Below are 15,154 nucleotides of genomic sequence, written 5' to 3' on the forward strand. Positions count from 1 at the left end.
TAATATGAGAAATAGTGAGCCAAGTTGGTCTTGATGGGAGAAAGCATGGCTACTCATTTGTTTATATCTGAGCGTGGCACAGTGACCACAGGTGGAAACATTGCTTGGCTCAGGCTAAATCCTTATGGACCTTGTAGGGCGATGTGGTGTGATTGAAAAACAAAATACATATTTCTGAGCCAATAGGATTTTCCTAAAGGAGATCTGCATTCACCTATTCAGACATAACTTCATAGGAATGCATTGAGGTGAGGGTAACCAGTTTGGTGCCACCTGTTGCAACAAATTTTGCTCGGCTCGGGCAATTTACATACAGGTAGTGTAGTGGGGAGCTCCCTTTATTAGGATACATATGAAAATTGGTATGTCCAGTTGATCATCATGGGAGACCGGATGGTTTCTTATTCGCCTATAGCTCCATATGATTGTATGGGCTACTGGGTGGCACAGTGGGCCATGTTTTGGTGGAAAAGTTGCTTGGTTCAGGCTAAATTCTTACAGACCTTGTGGGGGATGTGGTGTGTTCTAAAAACAAAATACATATTTGGGAGCCAACGTGTTTTTCCTATATGAACCATAATTACATATTTGGTATCACATGTTGTGGCAACTTTTGCTTAGCTCAGGCAATTCATATATATGTAGTGTAGAGTGGTGCTCCCTAAGTTAAGATCAAGATGAAATTGGTGAGTTTAGATGATCGTGATGGACACAAGAAAGGTTCCTTATTTGTCTATAAGTCCATAGGAATGCAATGGCTTGAGGGTGGCACAGTAGACATAGATGGGAACATTGCTTGGTTCAGGATTTATCCTTATGATGCTTGTAGGGGTGGGTGGTGTGCTTGAAAAAACGTCATACATATTTGTAGACAATGCGTTTTTGCAATAAGAGATTTACAATTAATTCACAATTAATTGTTCAGACATTATTGCATAGCATTGCGGTGAGGAAACCAGTTTGGTGCCATCTCTTGTGACAAATTTTTCTCAGCTCAGGCAATTTACGTATAGGTAGTGTAGAGGGGTGCTCTCTTTTCTAGGATCAATTTCAAAATTGGTGAGCCAAGCTGATCTTCATGGAAGAAAGGATGGTTTCTTATTCGACTACAGCTCCATGGGAATGAATTGGCTGTTGAGTGGCACAGTGTGCCCATGTTTTGGTGGATGATTCGGTTGGCTCAGCCAAATTCATAAAGATCTTTTAAGGTGATGTGGTGTATTTGAAAATAGAAGTACATCATTGTAAGCCAATGTGATTTTCCTCTAAGAGAACCTCAATTACCTATTCAGACATAATTGCCTAGGAATACATTGAGGTAATGGTACTCAGTTTACTGCCACCTTTTGTGACAAATTTTGCTCAACTCAGACAATTGACAGACAAGTACTATAGAGGAATGCTTGCTTTATTAGAATCAGTATGAAAATTGGTGAGCCGAGGTGATCTCGATGGGAGAAATTATGGTTACTTATTTGTTGATAACTCCATTAAAATACATTGGTTTGAGGGCCGGACAGTAGGCACGGGTAGAAACATGGCTTGGCTCTGGCTAAATCCTTATGGTTCTTGTAGGGAGAAGTGGTGTGTTTAAAAAACAAAATAGATATATTTGAACCAAAGTGTTTTTCATATTAGAGTGCCACAATTATTTATTCAGATATAACTCCATAGGAATGTATTGGGGTGAAGGCAACCAGTTTGGTGCCACATGTTGTGACAAATTTTGCTTGGCTCAGGCAATTCAAATACAGGTAGTGTAGAGGGGTGCTCTCTTTATTAGGATCAATAAACAATTGGTGATGCATGTGAGAAAGGACAGTTTTGTATTAAGATACAGCTCCATAGGAATGTATCGGCTGGCGGGTGGCACAGTGGGCACATGTTTTAGTGGAAACGTTGCTTGGCTCGGGCTAAATACTTGTGGGCCTTGTAGGGGGATGGGGTGTGTTTGACAAACAAAATACATATTTGTGAGCCAATGTGATATTACTATAAGGCAACCACAATTACCTATTCAAACATAATTGCCTCGTAATACATTGAGGTGAGGGCACCCTGTTTGGTGTCACCTGCTAGACTCAGACATTTCACATAAATGTACTATAGAGGGATTCTCCCTTTATTGGAACCAATATGAAAATTGGTGAGCCAAGATGATCTTGATGAAAGAGAGAGTAGTTACTTATTCATCTATAACTCTGTAGGAATGCATTGGTTTGAGGGTGGCACAGTAGGCACAGATGGAAATGTTGTTTGGCTCAGGTTAAATCCTTATGGATCTTGTAGGGGAATGTGGTGTGTGTGAAAAACAATATATAAAATGTGTGAGCCAATGTATTTTTTGTATGCGAGAAGTACAATGACCTATTCAGATGTAACTCAATCGGAATGGATTGAAGTGAGGGCAACCAGTTTGGTGCCACCTGCCGTCACAAATTCTGCTTGGCTCAGGCAATTTACATACAGATGGTATAGAGGGGTGCTCTCTTTATTAGGATCGATATGAAAATTGGTGAGTCAAGTTGATCTTCATGGGAGAAAGGGTGGTTTCTTATCTGCTTATATATGCAGAGGAATGTATTGGCTGGTGGGTGGCAAAGTGGGCACATATTGGGTAGAAATGTTGCTTGGCTCAGGCTATATACTTGTGAACATTGTAGGGTGATGTGGTGTGTTTGAAAAAAGAAATAATTTTGAGCCAATGTTATTTTCCTATTAGAGAAGTGCAATTACCTATTCATACATATCTGCATTGGTATGTATGTATTGAGGTGAAGGCAACCAGTTTGGTGCCACCTGTTATGACAAATTTTGTTTGGCTAAGGAAATTTACATGCAGATAGTGTAGAGGGGAGCTCCCTTTATTAGGATCAATATGAAAATTGGAGAGGCAAGCTGATCTCTATGGATAAAGGATGGTTTCTTATTCGCCTATCGCTAAATAGGAATGTACTGGCTGTTGGGTGACAAGGTGGGCCTATGTGTTGATGGAAATGTTGTTTGGCTTAGGCTAAATCCTTATGGACCATGTAGGGGGTGTGGTGTGTTTGAAAAACAAAACACATATTTGTGGGCCAATGTGATTTTCCTGTAAGGAAACTACAATTACCTATTCAGACAATTGCCTAGGAATAATTAAGGTGATTGTACTTCGCTTGGTGCCACCTTTTGAGACAAATTTTGCTCGTCTTAGACATTATACATAGTATACAAGGATGCTCCCTTTATTAGAATCAGTATGAAAATTGGTGAACCAAGTTGATCTCTATGGAAGAAAGTATGGTTATTTGTCTATAACTCCATAGGTATGCATTGGTTTGAGGTTGCACAGTGGGCATGGATGGAAACATTGTTTGACAGGCTAAATCCTTATGGATCTTATAGGAAGATGTGGTGTGTTTAAAATATTATTTTTTTTCTTTAAGAGAACTACAATTACCTATTCGGATATAATTTCATAGGAATGCATTGAGGGGAGAGCAACCAATTGTTGCTGTGACAAATTTTGCTTGGTTCAGACAATTTACTTACAGGTATTGTAAAGGGTGCTCCATTTTTTAAAGATGATTATGAATTTTGTGTATGGCAAAGTTGGCCCCTTATTTGATGGAGTGGTGTGGATCACTGGTTAGAGGCGGCAGACCCGGAAACAGAGAACGGCCTGGGATCAGGGTTCAATTCCCGACGCGGCAGGGTCGTGGACCAGGGTCAGTGGACTCGATAATTCTCGCCTCGGTGCCTACTCTAACCAGGGATCACTCTGGGCATTAGCTTGCCTCATCTCTACAACGGCCCCCCACATTTGCCAGGAATGCCTGGTTTCACCTTGGAGATACCCAGTAGGGACCATCTCACAGGGATGGGCAGGACGGGTTCCCCAGCGGTCTACAGCGCAACGACGCCTCAGGGCAGCAGTGCGCTTTACAAGATTACATACATTACATTACATGGAAAGCTGACTTGTGTCACACTAAATCCTGATAGGCATATTGGTGCTATGTGTTGTGATTGAAAAGCAGCATATTTATAGTATGGCAATGAAAAGTCAGATAAAATTGAGTTACCTTATTTAAGGTTGTTTTCTATATAAAATGTTGCCTGCACATAAAAAGCTGGGCAGATAAGATGCTGCCCGAAAAACGTGCTAACTTCCACCTCCAATAAGATGCTGGCTGAATTAGAAGCTAAATTCAGCCTGCGAATAAGATGCTGGCTGAATAAGAAGCTAACTTCAGTCCCTTTAGTTATAATTGAACATTGTTCGTAAACACCATTGTAACGTTTCCCTTCAGTGTTTAGACTCAAGTATCTGTTTCGTATTTTATAAGTAATCCATGTACTCTTAAATCATTAAGTAATGTAACTGGCTCTACTGTAAAGCGATCCGACACCTTCGGGAAAGGTACGCGCTATATAAAAACGCACAAATAAATACAGACACCACAGTAACAGACGTCATAGAACCGTTTGCATAATTTCCATATAAAGTAACATGGGCGGAAGTATAGACGCCTTTAAAAAATGCGCAAAGAATAACACCTTACTAAAAAGTAGCCTTACACCGCTGTTCTCAAATCTTCGTTATTTGATACTAAAAACAGAAGGGAATACAACTGCAATTGCACGCCTAAAATGAGCAATCACAAAACAATGCACCACTCTTCCCATTGCCAAAGATGCACTGGCGTTTTCATTATGCAATTTGATAACATAACGAAGCGGTGCTAGTGCTGTTCTCTGCAGCCGCGCTTCCTGTTTTCGTAATTCTTTCAGTCTTTGTTTCGGCCTGTAACGGAAGTGCAATTTTCCAATCCTGCATGCTCTCGCCTCCCCCTTATGACCCGGAACAGGAAGCGGAGAGAGGGCAGGGAGAGGCGGTAGGAGAAAGCAGCTGACAGTTTCCTCAGCATGTACTAGAATGAAAATCTATTTTCCAAAGTGCTAGATTGGAATGACGCATTGCTCTGGGGTAAGCAGTCCATTATCTAGGCATTTTCCTCTCTGGTATAACCATCACCGTAACCCGGAGAAGAAAAGAGCTGTGTGCTTATGCGATTTTTATGTATAAAGGGAAAAGCGAGTTGCTAGATGCGTGTCACTGTGAGGGATGACGGAGTGTTGAGGTGTTTGTGTGTGCTGCGCGATTTTTGCTGCGGATGGAAGTGCGTGTTGTGCTGTTTACGGCGAAAGATGCAGCTGAGTCTTTGGACGTTATCCAACAATGGCAAAAAGTGCTGTTCAAAGGTTGGCTAACGTCGGCTTTGTGTCTGTATGCTCATGGCACCTATTCTGCTCTTCATACCGAAATAAGAGGACGAGGTTTGTTTACGAACTGTGCTTTCGGTTCTGTTCATTGGGAATGGAGGGAAGCAGAACTTAGAAAGAAGTGAACTCACAGGTCATTTGGGTAGCACCATTTTTTTCAGTTTGATACACAGCTGAGGTGTTTGTATTCGAAAACAAATGTAAAAAAAACCAGGGAGGGTGCGTTTGTTTTTTAGTAATTTTGCTTGACGCACCGAGGCAACGGAGTGCTTTACAGGTAAGTGAGAGAAGGAAAGCATGCATACCTAGAACAATAGGACATTGATTTTTCCCTCAAAATGGTTTGAAGGTAGTCTTTCTATTACGACCACGATACAGATTCTTCATGCATAGTGCATTGGAGATAGTCATTCTTTTACCGCCTCTCGTTCCACCTGTACAGTATGTATTAGTATTTATAGAGAGTAACTCTAACTAGGAAGCAGCGAAGCTCTGTATATTACATGGGGTGAGAAGCAAGCCGATCGTGTAGATCAAGTTGGATATGGTGCATTGGGATCTGAGTAGGATATGTACATCAAGTGGGCATTACACAAATATATTTCATGGCACAGGCAGATTAAGTGTCTTGCTCAGAATCACAGGATATTAAACCCAAGCCAAGATTAAAACCTGGGTTCCCAGGTTCTAAAGTGCAACTCTAGCCACTAGACCACGGCCATAGCATCTCCTACCTATACAGAGTGGTATTGCATGGGTCCACCTTGAAGACCAACGGTCATGAAACTAGAAAAACCAAAACTGTCTACACACAAAACTCTAAAACATAGCGGTATACAGTTTAGCTGCATTCAGTTTTTGCAGCCACAGTATATTGCCATTGGAAAATGTTGTCGGGAAAGTAAGATTTTGAGCTCCCTCTTGACGGTTCTGGAAAGAGGTGATCGTCTCAATCAAGAGGAGAAGGCTATTTTAGACATGTTGTTTGAGAGTTCTTGCTTGCTTGAAACCTGGCGCTTCAAGCTGGAGATAGGCTGCCCGCCGGAATGCACCCGATTGACCAGAGATAAACAGTCTATTAGCTAGATCTTTGTGTGCTGCACAAACTGATGCATGAATAAAAACTTTCATGTTGATTTCCCTAGTGACATTTGGTGCTTTTTGTTTACGTTTTTTTTTGGGGAAAAGTGCAGTTGCAGTGATGCTGTTGATGGCGCGTGTTTACCGGCTCAGTTTATCATACTCACCTGGGCCCTTAAACATTCACACTTTGAACCAGTAATCCAACTTAACTTCCTGCCTATCAGAGTTTTATTCACCTTAGGACTTATACCTGTACATCATGACTTACCAAACCCTTGTCATCTAAGTCCTAAATCTAAGGATCAAGGGAATTAGATTAATAGGTAGAGAATAACATTTTACCTTCATAAAATAACCACAGACTCAGGAACGTTTTAAACACTTTATCTATGCAATATTTTATGAGTCAAGAACAAAAGCAATGCAATCTGGGATTTTTCAAGTAAGAAAATAATTATTAATGCAAAAGAAAAGTCTTCTGAGACTTCAAGCAAATAGTTTTAAACATTGGTACCTGGGAAGGGTGGAAAGGGAAAACGGTACAAGGACATACCACACAGATTATATTGACCTAGAATGGTACGAGGACCAACCCTGGCCAAGGGCTGGGACAAGAAAAGGCTCCCGACTAATCAGGTGCCAACAGGACAGGACAGGTGCAAGACAGTACAGGTAACGTCCGCTAAGTGCAATGCCAGCGTCACACCCGTCTCTGCGGCTACTCTCGAAATCCCTTCTGGTTGACAGTCTCCTCCGTCAGCAATTTCCCGATTCTTCTTTCAGAGTGCTCGACAGGCCCTCTGAGGTCTGCGACAACCACGATTCTCCAGCATACGTTGGATCAGTGACAGGTCTGTGACAAGTCGGACAATCTAACTGACCAAGCCTACCTTAATTATACCATTTCAGAGTGTGTACCACCCCCTAATGTTGAAAATTCTATGTGTTCCCTTCATTTGATTGGTCAGAAAGACGAGGAGAGGTCATCACACCATACCAGTATGAAGTAATTTGCATTGATACCAATTGATTCAGGTTTCCGCCCATAATTTACTTTCCCATGCATTTTTATTCCTCCCAGCAATATCATTTAATTTAATTTAATATACAATGTATAAAGTTCTGCGCTTTCTCTCCTCTTGCTTCGGGTCACTAGGCAAGTTTCCCACGAACGTCTCGGAAAGATGGGAACTGGCATCTGTTCAATGTCAACGCTTCGAGGATTTCGATGTCATCTGCGCATGTCCTAGTGTTTCAAAATGGAGTTTGCGATTCCCTTCAGGCCCAAATACGAGCTATCAGCAAAGTTAAAGTAAGACACATTAGAATACAAAAATAAATGAATGCACTGTACACCACTTATTTGTACTCTAGCCCCATTACTTTAATTTAACTATAGCATTAATGGTTAAGCAGAACAAACAAGGGTTAGTTCAAGCAAAGCATATGCATTAGTATGTGAAGTTTGAAGCGGCCATTTTCAACACTACTGCGCAGCTGCAAGAAATTCCCACCAAAAGCAGAGTACGTTATACTACTTAGAATGCAGTAGACGCATGCGCAAAGGTTTCCTGCATTTTTTTGGGTGGCCATTTTAATACACTAGGGTTACTGTTAGTAAAAGCACATAGAAAAGCTTCCCCTTGATACTAGAAATGTTGTGTAGTGCGGTTTTAGCAATCACAAAAAATGTTGGTTAATAAGTTGCATGTTATTTTGAGAGGGCTGAGTTCAAGCAAGTTTCTTCACGTGTGAAACCATGCTCCATCACTGTGCCAGAAGTGGCCAGGCTGGCTTGAAGAGGGCATAGGTCTCTCTTGCATTCCCACTAAGCCAGGGAGTGGTTTATAGTGCATAGGAGTCAGCAAGGCAGATTGTGGTTTGACGGTGTCTTTCTGCAAGTTTGTTTTAATGGCTAGTATCACACATCATTCTAGGATATGTAGTTCATAATTCACATTGCAAGTATTGGCCAACAAGTTTCAGTGCGCTTAGTGTTATTGACACTTTATGACATGTAGCAGTTACGTAGTCCCTAGTAGGCTTGGCTTAAGGGGTTGTCTTGCTATGCTGATTTACCATTTATGCAGAGACATTAGAGTGAGGATGTTGTTCTCTTCTATCTTTCTGCCATGTGTAGAGCAGTAGTGTGCAGAGCTCCACAGGTACCAAGTTTGAATCCAGGTAAGGCTGACTTAGCATATATCGTTCTGAGTTGGTAAAGTGAATACCATTAAACTGAGTAATAATACAACCTGCTGTTTACATCTTTATAACACGTTATTATCACTTGCAGCAAAAGTCAAAGCCTAAAGAGCAGAAAGTAGCCATCAGTTCAGGAACTGCACCAAGCATTCTATTTCTTTTCTGCTGCTGCTGCACGAACCCCTGTTCTCAATCAAAGCGGGGCAGAAATACATCATTCTGTAAGTAAGTACTACCCTTTGGAGTTGCCAGTAATTCTATATTTTAATTTACTCTATACCCATCGTCCATCTGGTCAAGTCTGCATCTTACTGTTGATTTGGGAGGCTGGGGGTGGTAGTGTCACGCAGACAGTGGGCAGCTCAAGTCTGTGCTTGAGGGTTATGGTGGAAGAATGTTTAGCGACTATAATGGGTTATCAAGAGAGTGCTATCTGTGTGTGGGTTGGTCTTGTCTGAAATAAAAATGGAGGAAATGAGAAGAGATGCAATGTATTGACTTTACTTCCCAAATATATATACATGCTATATCAACAGAGAGGAACACACTCCAACCATAGTCTTGTCTCTTGTCTATAGTAGAGGGGCATTCTTCTTGATTTTAAAGGGACTCTCACCCTCTATTATTGTTAGTGTTGTGCTTAATATCGAGTCCTCACCAAGGCACCTAATGTGTCCGGTGGTCTCAACCTTGATCACCATGAAGCACTTTCTACATTATGGAGGTATCGAAAAATAAAATTACCTAGTGGTGACTGATGGAATAACTTTGAGTTTATAATAAGGGTCCCCTAATAAAATTTAAAAATCGATAGCTATGCTACAAGATATGTTATCTCGATCATCCACGAGTCTACGTGTTCCAGCCAATTTGTTGCCTGAAAAGATAAGTTGGCTTTCTTCAGGATCAAGTCCACAATCCTTCTATTTGTTACAAAGGGAGAGTAGTGGTCTATGATATGTTTTTCTCTTAATTAGAGGTAATTCCAATTTTCATGCAACCACACTCTCTCATGTATGCCACCGGCTGAGGTTTTGCCCCAGTACAATATCTGTAGGATTAAGAAAGACCGTTTTATTATTCATATACAGCTTATGCTTTTGTGATCTAAAACATGTAGTGGACACCGCACAAAAACCCATCTCCTTATTAGGCGTAATAATGTGATTTTAAAAGTGCACATTTAAATATCCATTACCCAGTAACCACAGAGTCTTATTTTTCTACTACTAAAAGTGCTCATTTGGGGCCCTTTTTCATATTGAATACACAGTGTATTCTGTAACCTTGTTAGTTTTTAATAGAATCACCCGCTTACTGTGCGACTAGTGTTTTAAGGCATTAGAATTGGTTGTACCGTCCTATTCGAATAACATTTGTTAACCAATGAATGAAATAGTGTGTAAATCCATGCAATCACCGCAATATCATCAACCACATACTTGCAAGGCTATATTGTCTGGCATGCATCATTCAAGAGTAGAGGCGGGCATAGTTTTTCATGTACTTGGATATAGTGGGCAAACAAAACATGAAATTAGTCTGAGAAAATCAAAAAAATCCCTCTTTGATGCCTCTTCCTAACTTGTTACCCTGCTTACTTGGCCAAAGATCGATGTTTGGAATTCAACCTAATTATGTCCTCTAATTCCTGAATCTTGATGGTTTCTCATTTCTTATTGCTATTTCTAGCTTTCTCTTCCGTTTCCGGCTTGTGTGATCTGTTCTCATGTCACGTTGGCATCGAAGTTGAGATGTCACACGTATCACCTGTGTCATCGACCGTCATTGCTCTTTTTAGGAAATGGCCTGATTGAGTGGAGCACTCTTATTTTGTTTGGGTTATACTCTATGCAGAGGTTTATTGTTGTTAGTGTGGGACTTGGTTGGCTTTGCACCATAACTTATGGTATGACTACATCCCTGTTAGAAATTGGATTTCTGGTTGGCTAGGGCTTGACCCTAAGCCAGGCAGAAACCACCACTCTAGTCCGGGCAAGGGAGTTACACGCCAAAGATAACCCCTGCTCACACCCTTGGTAGCTTGGCATGAGCAGTCAGGCTTATTCCGGAGGCCATGTGTAAAGCATATGCGCAACACACACAGCAACAACATACTAGGCACACCACAAAAAGAACTCCACACAAGCTTATATCAAAAATAGCTTTTGTATTATCATAAAACACATTAGAATAGTAATCACACAATTTACACTGTGCCAACTGGCACTGGGCAATGTTTACAGGGGATTATATACATATGACCGGGCTACTTGGACCACTGTCAGAACCATCCCTTAGTAAAGATAGTAAATGGAGAACATATAATAAACAGAGAACACAACCAGTAATTACTGGCAAACACTGGACTCTGCATCATCCTGTAACATAAATCATATTATGCGCAGTATCACATTAGGTGTGAAATATATCCTGCGCCAACCTCATAAGCCTAAACATATTAGACCATAACCTCCTAAGCATAACTCACCTTTGGGAAATAATCTCACTAGCATAAACCACAGTAAAGGATAACTCAAACATAAATACAGTATGCAACCCCTCTTAATCATAAACCACATTTAGAGGCATAAAACAGGGTGCGTAAATCATACTATATAAATCACATTTCCTAGCACCACATGCATCACATTAGGGCCTGGCGCCCTACAAACCTAACAGTCCCCCTGGCCAACTGGCCTTCTCAAAGGGGCTCAAAATGCCCTATGTCCAGAGTGTGAGGGCGGCTGCCAATGCAGCAGAATCCATGTGCGCAATTGCGCAGGCCTAAACGTTGCAGCTGGCACTAAGTGCTGCACAGCTGTGAAAGTATGGGGCTTAAAGGCGGGCACTCAGCGGCACAGCTTCTCCGCTGCACTGACTCACAACAGCGATAGCAATGATTTTTGTAGTACGGCGAATGCGGGCACTCAGAGGCACAGCTCCTCGGCAGCAGCGGCCCACAATAGCGGTACGGATGATTCTCTTGGGATGGCAAATGTGGGAACTCAGCGGCACAGCTCCTCAGCTGCAGCGGCCCACGATAGCGATAGTGATGATTCTCGTAGGGCGGCAAAAGCGGACACTCAGCGGCCACAGATCCACAGTTGCAGCGGCCCACAATAGCCATGATTCCCTTAGGACGGCAAATGCGGGCACACAGCAGCCACAGCTCCTCAGCTGCAGCGGCCCACAATAGCACTAACGATGACTTTGGTAACACAGGCAAATGCGGGCTCCCAGCGGCAACAGCTCCTCAGCTTCGGCCCCTAGTAGCGATAATGATGACTTTCAGCCAGTGTTCCCCGCAGTAGAACCAGAGGCTCTGGAATTCTCAACATAGGCCTCACCTGAGAGCAGAATTCCCCTTAAATAGGAATCCGGACAGCTGATGGGTGAAGTCTAATGTCCCTGAGACTTCAGCAGGAACCAAGCTCAAATCAGGCCTTCGGGTAGTTGCTTCAGCAAGATGGATGAATGTTTCAAAGTCCTTTCCCTCTAGTTACACAGACAGTGGTTCGTCTTGGCATCCAGAAGTAACACGTTCTTCCTCCGGGAAATAATTAAAATATAGCGCTCACAGGGCGCAGGGAGCCATAGCTCCAAAAGCAAAAGTCCTCAGCAATCAAGGGGGCAATGCAGGGCCCAGGGAGGCAAGCCCTCATGGCAGTGCCCCCTGGGCCCCAGCAGCAGCATGCCCCAGCAGGATCAGGAACAGCACATCATCCTAGAAGAGTGCCATGGAACTGAACAATTTCATGGGGTCACAGCCCCTTTACTTATACCACCATAAAACTTAGTTCTCAAAAGTCACAAGTCATAATAAATCTGCGCACACCATTGCGAAGCATTTATTGTCACAATTTCATACATACCAGACTTGACCAAACTGTTACTCTCATAACACCCCCAGCATTCATATCGGAGGGCAGGCCACTCTCACTCCCACTAAATGTAACAGAGAGCACACACATTTTACACTGGACCACAGGGCTCAAGTGCCCAGCTTCCTAAAACCACTAACACTACACAGAGAAAAAGGCTGGGAGAAATGCGTAACGTTTTGGGGTGAACCTCCAAAAAGGGCCAAATCCAACAATCCCAGTATGTTTTTTGTCCCCCTGCTGCCTTCTGCTGAGGCTTGCATCAATGTCCTGCAGTCCATCTGTTGGTACCATGCAGGTCATGTTGCATGCATCCCTTCTCAGAAAAGCCTAGCCTCTCGGGGTTTGAGCTCATCCTCTTATCTTGTTATCTGGCTCCCACGAGGGTGACAGTGCTGGAACATGATCTAGGCCTAAGGACCAAAGTTCTGCCACTGACTTCTGCACATTGAGGACAAGAAGTTTTCTTAGCTAAATTACAAGTGATAGGCCTTATTAGAGTAGTTTACATTGCTGCCAGGCCTTGCGCTTCTCTCATTCTTGGACAGACCAATTTTGTATTTTATTTGTGGACCTATAGATCCATATTAATGGTAGTTCCACCTTTATGATACAAACCACCCTAGATATATTAAGTATTTACTCGGTGCCTGACTCTTGTCACAGTTCCCCAGCCGCATCTCTGCTGGCCTGCCTCTTGTTGTCTAGATAATGCCCTCATTACATTTGTGTCTTCTGATGCCTCTTTTCTGCTATTCAAGACCCCCCTTCCACTGGCCACGCCCCCCTCTCACAACTAATAATGCAGACATAGTGAGGTCTTGGTGAGCAGTGCCTGACCTCCTGGACCAGTCACAGCCCCCCAGATGCATCTCTGCGGTCCTGCCTCTTGTTGCCTAGCTACTGTCTGCATTACATTTGAATCGTGCTGAAGCCACTTTCCTGCCACTGCTCCTCCCATGACTGATAATGAAGGCCGCCGCACAGCCACGCGCAGTAGCCGCAACAAAGGCAAGCCTGTTTGCGCTTGGACCACGCCTAGCGTTGGGACCCCTGGTCACCCCACCATACTCTGCTAGACCACCAAGGAGCTCCTGGCCCTGCACACCGTAACAGCTGCTTCACATCCTCCCCATGGTCGACCAAAGGACCCTTCACCTGCCGCTTTTCCTGAGACTCTGGACCACCTGCGCGCACTGACACCCGCAATACCTCCAGACATAAGACTACAAACAACCCAGAACCGCTCCAATAAATCCTGCAAACACACCACAGGAATCTGGGATACCATCACCGCCTGCTCCCCATATGTCACCTTCATCAACAAAACATGACTAAACCCCTCCTCGAACCCAGACATCGCCACTGCCACCTGTGATGGCAGATGATTCACCTAGACTGCACCAACAAAGACGGCGGGGGCATCGCCATCCGATGCACTGTTAACGAGGACGACCCCCCACCTCTCATGGAACACCTCAACTCTAGACTACAAACCAACGCTAAGACCAGGTTGCAAGGCACCCTCACTTACAGAACCCCGGGACCCTGACCGGCCATCTCCAAGCTCATTGTCGTCCTTGCCATCCACTCCCTCCAGTACGTCCTACTCTCTGATCTCAATTTAAACCTCACCATCACCAATGACACCAACTCCACATCCCTCCTGGAGAACCTTAGGAACATCAGCTTCACCCAGCTGATCACTGAACCCAGGCACAAAGCTAGACACACACTTGATGCCATCACCTCCACCCGCAGAATCAAATTTACCCACGTCACAGAATTCACCCGGACAGACCACAACACCGTCCACTTTACCATCTCCAATGACCAGCCACCATCTCCAAGCACCACCCACCAGAGCTGCGGCAAGGTAACTGAGACCCAATGTTTGCAGGCCTTCGGTACCTCACAACCCGAGCCCAAGGCAGACCTTGACCAGGTCGTCCAGATCTTCACCTCCTGGGTCACCGAATGGGCATACATTAGTCTTACTGATACCAGTAAAATCAAACAACCCATCTGAGCTAGCGAGATGGTACACTCCTGAGCTCACAATTGCCAAACACAACTTGCACCGACTCGGGAATCGCTGGCGTATGACCAAGGACTCCGAAAGAGCTTCTCACAAAGCAACTACTACCTCCACATCAAGGTAGCCAAGAGAGCCCACATTGACACCTCAGCCAACCACACAAAAGAACTCTTCAAGGAATTCTCCAACCCGACAGCCACTAAGACCATCATCGACCCCTCCCCAGAACTCTGCAACACCCTCTCAGACTACTCCCACAGCAAGATTACCACCATCTATCACAACACTGACCCCCAACCCACCACTCTTATCCTTGACAACCTTTCTCAACTAGTGAACACCAGCTGCAAAATAACCACCTGGTTTCCGATCATCCCTCAGACCACCCCAGCCATTGCGTCATCCATCCACTCTGGGGCTCCCGCCGATCCCTACCCCCACTGTCTATTCAACCTCTGATCCAATCCTATCAACCCGGAACTCACCAGCATTCTCAATAACTCTATCTCCACAGCAACCTTTCCTGACAATTAGAGGCCCACTGAAGTCGGACCCCTCCTAAAGAAGCCCTCTGCCGACCCCAGCTACCTCAAGAATTACAGACTGATCTCTCTACTCATCTACCCGCCAAAGTACTCGAGAAGGCTATCCACCAACGGCTCACCAAATACTTAGA

At 43.8% G+C, this 15,154-nt stretch overlaps 1 protein-coding gene across 3 annotated transcripts in view; it reads left to right on the forward strand.

The window, feature by feature from the left end:
* The first annotated feature begins 4,846 nt into the window (after nucleotides 1-4,846).
* Nucleotides 4,847-15,154, forward strand: part of LOC147702398 (uncharacterized) — a 53,748-nt gene continuing 43,440 nt past the window's right edge. Inside the window, exons 1-3 of one of the 3 annotated variants that reach the window (XM_086931012.1) lie at nucleotides 4,867-4,972; nucleotides 7,508-7,663; nucleotides 8,648-8,781. The gene's annotated coding sequence lies outside the window, so the exon portion shown is untranslated. Of the gene's footprint in view, nucleotides 4,973-7,507; nucleotides 7,664-8,647; nucleotides 8,782-15,154 lie in introns of all 3 variants that reach the window. The other 2 variants (XM_086931010.1, XM_086931011.1) reach the window with 2 other exon arrangements.

The sequence above is a fragment of the Lissotriton vulgaris genome, chromosome 7 (assembly GCF_964263255.1).
Source record: "Lissotriton vulgaris chromosome 7, aLisVul1.2, whole genome shotgun sequence".
Classification (NCBI taxonomy): domain Eukaryota; kingdom Metazoa; phylum Chordata; class Amphibia; order Caudata; family Salamandridae; genus Lissotriton; species Lissotriton vulgaris.